Consider the following 11,155-nt stretch of genomic DNA (forward strand, 5'->3'; position numbering starts at 1 on the left):
CTGGAATGTTACCGCTAGAAATCAGCTTGTGCTAAATCTGCTCAGAGCAAGGGAACTCTTGTCAGAGAGAGAAATGCTCCTTGAATCTCCGTGTCTATGTCAATAGCAGTAAAATAAGCAGGATAAGGGCACAGGCCCAGGATTGGCATGTGATTGTCCAAATAATTAAAACAGTGGCATGGTTCCTAGAGAGGTTTTGACCTAAGCAGATCAGCCACCTCCAATCCAGTGCCCAGATCAGTTCCAGGATTGCAAGCAGGCGGGGACCAATCCCACAGCAGAGACTGGGTGCATCCATTTTGTTTTACGTGATGAAACAGTTTTCAATTCTTAAGCTCTGCTGTGCCAACTGGTGTCAGACAACTGGAACAGACAGAGATCAAGAACCCTCTCCCCAAGGACTGAGACTGAGACCCCTACTACAAGGGGGAGGGGGGGGGGGGGAAGAAAATTACCTGACCTGTTCTTCTCCAGTAACTTCAATGGACTTATTCTTTATTGTGTTTGTTCAGCCTGGATGATTTTCTGTAGATACGCCTGTTCCCCCCATAGCAATTTCAATAGACTCTCATTGTTCTGCCTGTTCCCCCCTTTTCCCTCTGTGGACTATAACTGGACCCCTGGGTTAGGTGGGACTTTGGAGACTCTCCCCAGCACAACAAGACGGATCCCCATCGTCTGGACCAGTGAGGACTCCGCCTGTGTTGGTAGCTATTCCCATCACCCCCTTCTCTCTCTCTCTCTCTCTCTCTCTATCCTTTTTATTTCTTTTCTGACCCCACTATCGCATTTATTGTTTTGGCCCCTAATAAAGGTGCATTTGTTGTGATTAACCTGCTGTTTGTCTTTTGCACTTTGGGATCGGGTAACGAACCATCACGACACCCCGCTATAAGCGGATCGTGACAATCAGACTTCAAGAAATATTTGTGACTGCAAGTCATCTTCTTAACTCACAGACAGAATTAATTTTTTTTTTTTCAATTACTTAAATAACCATGTGGGAACTGTCTCTGAAACAACTAATATGTGCAAATGCTGAAATAACACTTTAAATAGGAAGGTATATACTGTTTTATCTCTGGGTAGAATCTAAGCAAACATTAACGCCTGTAATGGCTCCCTCTCTGAGAGCACTTTTTGATTTTTACAAGGCTTGGCCCTCTGCTGCTAGCTCTGTGTCTGTCCTACCTCCACTGGTAGGAGTGTGGAGACTCCTTGTAAGTTCTTTGGGAGGAATGGAATGAAAGTTGTTATAAATGAGAATTTATTCAGCCAGATTAAAAAATAAAAATAATTTTTATTAGCGGCCAAATTCTATCTAGCCAGCCACAAGGAAAGAACAGAGCCGAGCCTGGGCTTGGCCCTGGGTGTGCAACAAGGACTCAGCTTCAGCAGAGGTTTTCCCCTATGCCCACACACCTCCATCCTGGCACAAGTGGTTTTTTATAGGGAAAATTCCGCCTGAGGCCAGGATTTCAGCAATCAGTCTTTTCTTCTATTCAGAGTCCATAAGTTAATAAGATTTTCTTTTTTTGGTGATGAGGAGAAATAATTTAATGTCAGGAGTAGGTGAGTTCTTGGTGAGATTTTACAGGAAGGCTGCATTCACATGGATATTTGTATTTTGGGTATTCAATACTTGTATAGATTAAAAGGCTCTGTAATCACTTAAAAGGTGCGGTGTGTATTCGGGAGCTATTCTGCACGCTCCCTGACGTCACAATAAACAGACACTTTCTAACTTTAAACTGTTAGAGAGTTTTTGTCCGTCACATTTGGATATTGGTACTAGATCAATATCCATATTTCTTTAATCATTCATTTTGGTGACCGCAGCAGGACTGCTGCTCTCTCTCTGGCCATGGAGCCAGTGGGGGTCCAGGACCCCTCTGGGCGCCCACCCAGAAATTTCTGGGAAGGGGGATCCCAAATCCTGCTGACTACCCGGGGAAAGACCAGAACCTTCTGAACTAAGGACAAAAGGTGTGTTTATATTTGGGGAAAGGTACCTTATTATATGAGCAGTTAGTAAGACACAAGAGATGTCTCGTATGCGTGGTCTGGTTACCCATGTTCCGGATGGGGACCCAGGGTTTTGGTGGTCCATGCCTTGTCGTGGAGATGGCAGCACCAGAGGTTTAGTAGCCCATGTCTCGTAGTGGAGACAGCAGCTGTGGTGTTGTGAATTTGGATTGGAGCAGGGTGACTCTGGTTTCAGCTTGTAATTTAAAGGTGCACCTTAGGGATCCATAATTTGGGCGGCTAGTTTGAATTTTTGGGACGCAAACCCTGCTGTGGGTTGCAGACAATTCTGGTTGTGGCCCCAAGCGCTGTATGTGTGTGTATTCTAATCGGATGTGTTTGTTTGGTGGGCTTGGGATTTTGTGTGTTTACGTTGTGGAAAACTATTTGTGGATCGTATTTGTTGTGGTTTGCAAGAGTTTGTGTTGTGAGCATTATAATTTGTGTGATTTGGCATGTGTTACTAACTTTTGTAAGTGTTTTTAGGAGTTTTGTGAGCTCAAAGTTGTAAGAGGTTTATGAAATCCCTGTGTGCTTTGCAGAGGGACACTGACTGTTTGGGAGAGCAGACAGCTTTAAAGTATTTACATTGTGCTTAGACTGCGTGTTAGAGGGAGTTAGGCTGTGTGTGAGCCTAGACAACATGCATTTTTTGCTGTAAAATTTTATGTGATATGTTGTTGGGTGAAAAGGCTTTGTGAGTTAAATTTGTTTATTTTATAGTTAGAGAGCAAAGTGAAAAGCCCAAACTATTCCTGACATAGTCCTGGTGGTCGGCGGAGTCGTTTGCTTCCCTGGTAACCAGAAGGGAATCCAGGCTCTGTAGCCTCAGGATACGTTTTTCAACTCCCTGGAAAACCCCAAGTTTGGCGACTGAGTGTTAGTGGCTTACCCCCGCAACTTCTTGTGGATGGATTTGTGCTGTGCTCCAGCTAGAGTTGGTGTGATTTAAGCAAGATCTTGTTAAAACTCTGGTTGAATGTGTTTGGGGTTGTGAAAAACCTCTGGCTGGTTTGGGTTTTTTGGTTCTTTTGTTTTTTGGGGTTTTTTTGTGAGCATAAACTATTAGTGTTTAGAGTCAGATCTTCGCAGGGAAAAAAAAAAGAAAAAAAAAAAACAAAACCAGTTTTGCAGCAGTGATTTTGTGCAGAAAACAAGGCTGGCAGAGGTAGCTGAGAGACATTTTTGGTGCCAAGATATGCAGCTGAACTCTGTGTTCTGTAACATTTTCGATCAAAGGGTGAGAGAAATTTGGTCAGCAATCCAAAAAGCTTCAGAACAGGCTATAGTGGTGATTCCCACAGCTCTCAGTGCAGCATGGAGTCGTGAAATTTCTGCGAAACTCGACTGATACTTTGCAAGGTTCCCATTTGTCCTTTGGATACAGTGTGACAAGAGATACACTTGGCTCTTAGCTGCAGTCCACTACAGTGTATGAAAAGTTGCTTACAATTTTTAAACACATTTTAATAGTAATATACCCGGAGCAAAGCATTAACAGAGGATCTGATTTAATGGGTGATGAATAACCTGCATGATGAATGGGTGGAGTACTTAACGATCTAATGAAAGAGAGTTTTATTCCCCTTTTTCCTTTTGTATAACAAGTTTTTCCTTAACAGCTGCTGCGGTGAACCCTGTTTTAGAAGGAATGCTAACCTTTTTTTAGAGAAAAAAAGAAAATTAATTTACAAGTTGCTTCATCCCTTTTGTCTGCTAGCACAGCTGTATGACCAGGACCAGGAGGCACAGGAACTGAGAGCCTGGTTCAGGGGTATTCCCCTGCCCACTTGCTGCTGTAACCCGTGGATTGTGTTTTGATGTGCAGTCTGTCAGGATTTGTGGGTCCAAAAAGGGTATAGGTGGCTAATACCTAAGACTGGAATTTGTGCTCTCTGTCATACAAAGGAACAAGAGGCTACCCAGAAAGTTATACGGAATTTGTTGGCCACTGGTCAAGAGGTCCCTGATAGCAGTAAAATATTTGAATTGCTGGGAAACAGGGTTTCGTGAACCTTGAAGAAACCAGTGGAAATTCTTAGAGTTGACTGTGGTCAGTATATTTTTGTACCAGAGGAATACCAGGTGAAACTTAAGAACTGTGATAAGATCAAAAGACATTTTGAAATGGAAAATCCTAAACATGGGGGCAAATGAGAGCAAAGAGATTACCAGAGGAAGCCCTTTAGGGTGTATCTTAACACACTGGAAAGTGCTGGTGGGCTATGGTGGTAGTGAAACTAAGAGAGAACTTGTCAAATTTTCTACGCAGTGGTGGCTACTCTAAAGACTTGATGGGGGAGTGAAATGGCCAGCAGATGGTACACTAGACTATGAGACTCTATTACAGTTGATGCTTTTCCTTAGGCATGAACAGAAGTGGCAAGAGGTGACTTATGCTGACATGTTTCTCAGTCTTTGAAATCACCGTGAGTAGCAAAGGGCTTGTGGGATTAGGCCACCATCTGATCCACTGGTAGTGGCTCTTGAAAAAGGTAATAAAGCTAACAGGGAAAAGCTCAAACGGTGTTGTAGCACATGTTCAACAAATCAAAGATGCTCACACCCAAGTAAAGTGTATGCAACAGGGATCTTAGAACAAGGGACAGTAGAGGCACTGTTACCACCCCCTAGAAACCAGGAAAGAAGGGGGGTAGAGGGGCGAGTAGGGGAACGAGTGAAATTGGAACCCTCACCAACTTCAGCCTCCCCTAACTTATCTTCTGGTTCATCTGCCCTGGGAAAAACAGTAATTGAGGTAGGGGTTTCCCCACCAACTCTTAAATCAGGGGAACCCCTGAGGCTTTACCCACTGTTGCCCAGTAGTGATAATGAATGGGATGAATCTGAACCAAGTCCCAAGCCTTCCCCTCAAGGTCCGATAGCGTCAAGGACCAGAAGCAAACCAGAATGAACCCACCCCCACAAACAACTAGAAAGCAAACTAAAAGAGTCATACAGGCACCCTTAAGGCAGGCTATAGCCTCTGACGGGGAACCAAGGAAAATTAAGGTCCCTTTTTTCTCAATGGCTTTGGAAGCTTGGGAAAAGACTGCTAAGGGCTATCGGAATGACCCGATAGGAGTTGCCAAAAGGTAAAAGTTTATGGTTAAGCAACATTTACCTGACTGGGCAGACATGCAGTTACCACTTGATGCCTTAACAGAAACAAAGAAGCAGTTGGTTTTGAAGGTAGCCAAGGATTTAGGTGAAGATGCTTGCACACCAGCACAAGAAGATATTAAAGATGTCTTTCCTTTTCAGGATCTGATGTGGGATCCCAATGAACCCAATGAATTAGCACAGCTTAAGGGATATCAAGACTTTATAGTGAAAGGAACTAGGACGAGCAATTCCTAAGACCATAAATTGGTCAGCCTTATATGCTGTTAAACAAGGTCCCTCTCAAACACCTTCTGAATTTTGAGATCACCTGCGGGATGCGATATACTACCCTGGACCCTGGACCGGAGGAAGGAATACAACAGTTAATAAATTTATTCTTAGGACAATCCACAGGAGATACCAGGCCAAAACTTCAGAAGATCCGGGGCCCAAACAGCCAAGACTTGGGGACTCTATTGGATGAAGCATGGAGTCTTTAGAAATCAGGAGGAAGGATATAAACAAGGGATGAAGAAATAAGTAGCAGTAGTAAGGGAGGGAGGAAAGGAGAAATCTGAGCAAGACCCACCAAGACAAAGTCCACCCCGACTGGGAAAAGATCGATGTGCATTTTGCAGGAAATTTGGACACTGGAAGAACCAGTGCCCAGAGTGAAGAAGGGGTGATGAACAGAGAAAAAGCGATCGGGTGGGACAAAGGGTGGTTGCTCATGCGAAAGAGGACTGAGGAGGACCAGAGGGCCCTACCCGAGGGGACCCTCTGGTTATAGTTAAACTGGGGAATAAAGAAAAGGAAGTGGAATTTTTAGTAGACACAGGGGCAACATTTTCAGTGTTGAATAAGGCCCTAATACCTCTAACAAATGATTGTATTATGGTAAAGAGGGCTACTGGTCGATCTGAAAGAGAATATTTTTGCAAACCATTAAAATATAAATTGGGAAATCAATGGGGGATTCACTGATTTTTATATATGCCTAATGTTCCATCTGCAGGGAGATAGAGCAGCTGGATGCAAAAATAATATTTAAAAATCGAGAAATTAGCTTGGAGGTAAAAGATCAACAATGTGTGGAGTTGTTAAGCCTAATGTTAATAACCAAGGAAATTTAAACTGTAAGTAAAGAAGAGAAAAACTTCAAGAAAATAATGGATCAAGAAGCCCTGGGGTATGGGCTTCTAATATATCAGGGAGAGCAAAGAATGCATTATCTATACACATCAAGCTCAAGGAAGGGGAAAGAGTGGTGAGGGTTAAACCCTGAAAGAAGACAGAAAAGGGATTAGCCCAATTATAGAAAACTTTCTGCAAATAGGACTAGTAAGAGTGTCAATCTGATTTAATTATCCCATTTTGCCAGTAAAGAAGCCTGATGGGTCATACAGGTTAGTACAAGATAGTTAACAGAGTAACTGAAGACTTGTGTCCAGTAGTTGCTAACCCTTATACCTTGTTAACTTGTTTAACACCTGAACTAACATGGTTTACTGCTTTAGATTTGAAGGATGCTTTCTTTTACCTCCCTCTCCATGAAGCCAGCCAGAAAAATTTTGCATTTGAATGGGAGAACCCCAAAACTGGACGGAGGAACCAGCTCACATATTGTGTATTACCATAGGGATACAAGAACTCCCCCACTATAATTGGGGAGCATCTTGCCAGAGATTTAGAATCTTGGGAACCTCCACCAGGAGAAGGACAGTTGCTCCAGTAGGTGGATGATCTCCTGATAGCCACCCAGACCCAGGAAACGTGTAGACAGGACAGTAAGCCTCCTAAACTTTTTGGGCCTGCAGGGGTATTGAGTATCCCAGAAGACAGCCCAGATGGTGAGGCAAACAGTCATTTACCTGGGTTATGAAGTGAGTGCTGGACAAAGGACCTTGGGCCAGGATCGCAAAGACCCTGAGACCTCAGGCAGGGAAAGAACTGAGAACCTTTTTAAGCATGACAGGGTGGTGCAGGCTAGGGATTTATAACTGTGGGTTACTTGTTAAGCCTCTATATGCCCTGATCATGGAAGGGAGCAGAGATCTCCAGTGGACAAAAGAAGCAACCCAAGCCTTCAACCAACTAAAGAAGGCCCTCATGTCAGCTCCACTTTAGGACTTCCAGACATGAGTAAACCATTTTTCCTGTTTTCCCATGAAAAACAAGGGATCATCTTGGGAATATTAGCACAGAACTTAGGCCCCTACCGGAAAGCAGTGGCTTATCTCTCCAAACAGCTGGACACAGCACGTAAAGGATGGCCAGGGTGTCTCAGAGCCGTTGCAGCAGGGGCAGTGAACATCCAGGAAGTGCACAAATTCACCCTGGGCCAGAAGATGACTGTGCTGGTATCCCCCTCAGTTGCTCTCATGAAGTTAAGGGCTCTTTTATCTTGATGGAATGAGGTGAATTCTTATCACCCAAAAAAATACATATTTAAATATTAGATCCACTTCATTCACAAAAATTAGGTAAAAACCCCAAAGTATAACACAACCAAAAGGTTTTAAAATAAGGACTGGTAATGGAAATAATTTATTTCTTTCTGTTTGTGTCTTTGAATATTCATGAAAACAACTCCAGGCTTCTGCTCACATTTCATTTATAAAAGCCAATAGTTGTGGTTTTCTATGACCCTTTACTGGGTCAGAGAATTGTAACACAATCAGTGTTCTGGTCAGAATGCATGGATTTTTGTGCCACAGTACTTGCCAAAAAATTCCCGGGTATGACACTCGCAGCAACCTTGAGAGAGAACAGGAATATTGATTTCAGCAGTTCACCTAAGTAGTATCAATGGATCCACTTCAAGAGCTTTTTCCCTGAAAACAAAGCAACTTACATAAGTGAAAACCATAAGAAAACTGACATATAAGTTCCCATAGAACTAGGAGCCTAGATTGAATTAACTGATAAACTGGTCCTTACATGCTCATTAGAAGAACATTTTCTGGCATTAATTACATCAGTCCACTCTGTTTCCACAGATTCTCTTAGCCCTTTTATGTTTTAGTTTTTAGTTTTTTAATTTCTCCTTCAATCATAAGTGTATTTATTGCACATAGATGTCAGAGTCAGCTCCCCTCGCCGTGATACCCCGAGCGGTGCCGTGCTGGGCGGCAAGGGAAGAGAACGGGCGGCCGCTCCCCCTGTGAACTCTGCTGTCCCAGTTGTTGGCGTGGGGACAGAGGGAGGCGACACGAGACTTGGGGACAAACAGGATAGTTTTATTCAGTGAGCCCCAAAACCCTCTGGGGAGGGCGAACAAAGGTTTTATACAGGAACTCAGGAGGAGGGGAGTAGGAACAACAACCAATGAGGGTAGGGCTGGGGAGGAGTCTAAGGAGGGACTAACACATCACAAACCTATCAGGGGAAACATGGGAGTGGAGTAACACAAAGTAAGCAATAGGGTGTTGAGCCTCACTAAATGGACAGGGAATGCTCTGGAAACAGGGGAGGGGAATAGGAGGAATGACAGGGAATGTTCTGGGGAAAGGGGTAGGGAAAGGGAGGATTGACAACCTGGAGAGGAGGGGGTAAGGGAAGATTGACAATTGGGGAAAGGAGGAGATTACGGATAGGGGGGTGAACAGACACTAAACAAATACTAAATTAAAAAACACACTACACATAGACTTATTTAAAGATCATGTGAGTTACTCATACTGGAAAATTTGCCAGGAAAATCTTCAGAAACATAAGCTTCTGCTGGTAGTTTCAGGAAAAATAAAATAATGTACAGACTCATGATTAAGACTTCTTAAACTGAAGTGAAGGGAGAGTTGGCTTTTTCACATTTTACTAGGTTGTTTATGAAAGACAAATGAATCTTCGAAACTAGCCAATACTAAGAAAGAGAGGTGAGAGCTGAGTGCTTACTCTCACCCTGGAAGACAACAGAGCTCCTGTCCTGGAAGCTGTCATTCAAAATAGCTTCTCACTTGTGTGTACCTTGCAGTTTCCTGCACATCCTATCACTGTATTTATTGATCAAAACCTCTTATCTTTGAATAACTCTTGCAAAATCCCAGAACTGACAGGCCCAACACACTTGGAGACTGGATTATACTCAATATACAGTTTCAGTACTGTTCTTAGAAGCAAGTGGCACAGATGTAAATTTATCCCTGGCCTTCCTCACTCTTTCAACAGAGGGAGCAAAGATGAGTGAACATATTTTCTAATATAGGCATTGTAGTATCAATTGGAAGACAAGGAATTTAAATTGCTCTTGGGTATGAAGAAGGACAAGGAAAATAATAGTAACCTGTTGTTTACTTACATCTACTTTGCAGTCCATGATAATCTGCAGCTTTTCCTCTTTTCTTGCTGGTTTGCTCTTTATTCAAACTGCTCTTCATTAGACACTGCTGCATTTGATTATTTTTGATTTTTCTTTCTTAATTGTGACTCATATGTCTTTGAACTTTGTCTTATTGGTTTGGAAACTGGTTTCTGTATACTGAGATGATTTTAAATGCAAATGTTGTTCTTCACAATGTTTGTAATTCCTCCCAATATAGTATTTTCTATATTGTTTTGAAACCTATTTTTCATCTAACTCTCCACACTCTCCAGTCAATTAGTCAGCACTCTAATTATATCAGGTTCTGGAACAGACCTATGCAGAACTTCATTGTAGTTTTCTTTTAGTTTAATAGAAAACTTTTGACATCTTCTCTTTGAAATAAGCTCACATTTCTCTTTGCACACATATTTTACAGTTATTTCATTACAGCAAATCACCACCATTTTTTTAAAGCATGTGTTATGTGAGATTGTTAAAAACCTTAATACAGTGAAATAAGTAATTTTTCAAGTCTGTTTATGATGAAAAAAAATATTACACTGCTAAACACAACTTGCTCCTCATCTGAAGCAGCTAATATGGGTTTCTCAGTTTCTAATTCTCTAGCTGCTTACAAGGTTGCTAGCAATTTGTTCCAGTGTCTTAAGTGTTGTTCGGTATCTTTGCTATAATTGCATACTGTACTTATCCCTTAGCTGCCATATGTGTCCTTTTTTCTCCCAATTGTCTTATTAACAACACATTCTCCTAAGGTTCTCAGAGCTTGCTGTTGATAGTAAAATATTTCTTCCAGTATGCAATCTTTACTTAAAAGTTTGTGATTCCATTCCAGTTTTAGTATTTCTGGCTTCTGTGTATTTTTAAAATTATTTGTCTATTCTGGTCCCTATTTGCATTCCCATTTAGCAATATAACTAACATAAAATATTCACAGAATTATAGAATGTCCTGAGTTGGAAGGTACACACTAGCATCACTGAAGTCCAGCTCCTGGCCCTGCACAGGACACCCCAAATGTCGCACCAGGTGCCTGAGAGCATTGTCTAGGTGCTTCTTGAGCTCTGTCAGTCTTGGTGCTGTGACCACTTCCCTAGGGAGCTGTTCCAGTGCCCAACCACCCTCGGGGGGAAGAAACTTTGTCTAATATCCAACATAAGCCTCTCCTGACACAACCTCAGGCCATTCCCTTGACCCTGTCTCTGGTCACCACAAAGAAGAGATCAGTGCCTGACCCTCCTCTTCCCCTGATGAGGAAGTTATAGACTCCAATTCTGTTTTCCCTCAGTCTCCTCCAAGGTGAACAACCCAAGAGGCCTCAGCTGCTCCTCACACAGCTTCCCCTCAATGCCCTTCACCATCCTCACGGCCCTCCTTTGGACACTCTAGCAGTTTAATCTCTTTTTTATATTGTAGTACCCAGAACTGCCCCCAGCACTGGAGGTGAGGCCATGCCAATGGTGATGCAGGAAATAGCTCATCTGGTGCAGCTTGTCACAGCCATCATTTCACACACCCTGAACTAGACTCTTGATGTAAGGCATATGATGTTAAGACAGCATGCCTCTCCTTCATGGTGCACACAAAACCATGGATTTTTATTTTTCAGTATCTTCGAAATTCTCAGTGATTAGGTTTTCTTTGGTACTAAGGAGAGGACAGATCAGGACCAACACACTAAAATAATTATCTTGTAAGTCTCAA

Source organism: Lonchura striata, chromosome 2 (assembly GCF_046129695.1).
Source record: "Lonchura striata isolate bLonStr1 chromosome 2, bLonStr1.mat, whole genome shotgun sequence".
Classification (NCBI taxonomy): Eukaryota; Metazoa; Chordata; class Aves; order Passeriformes; family Estrildidae; genus Lonchura; species Lonchura striata.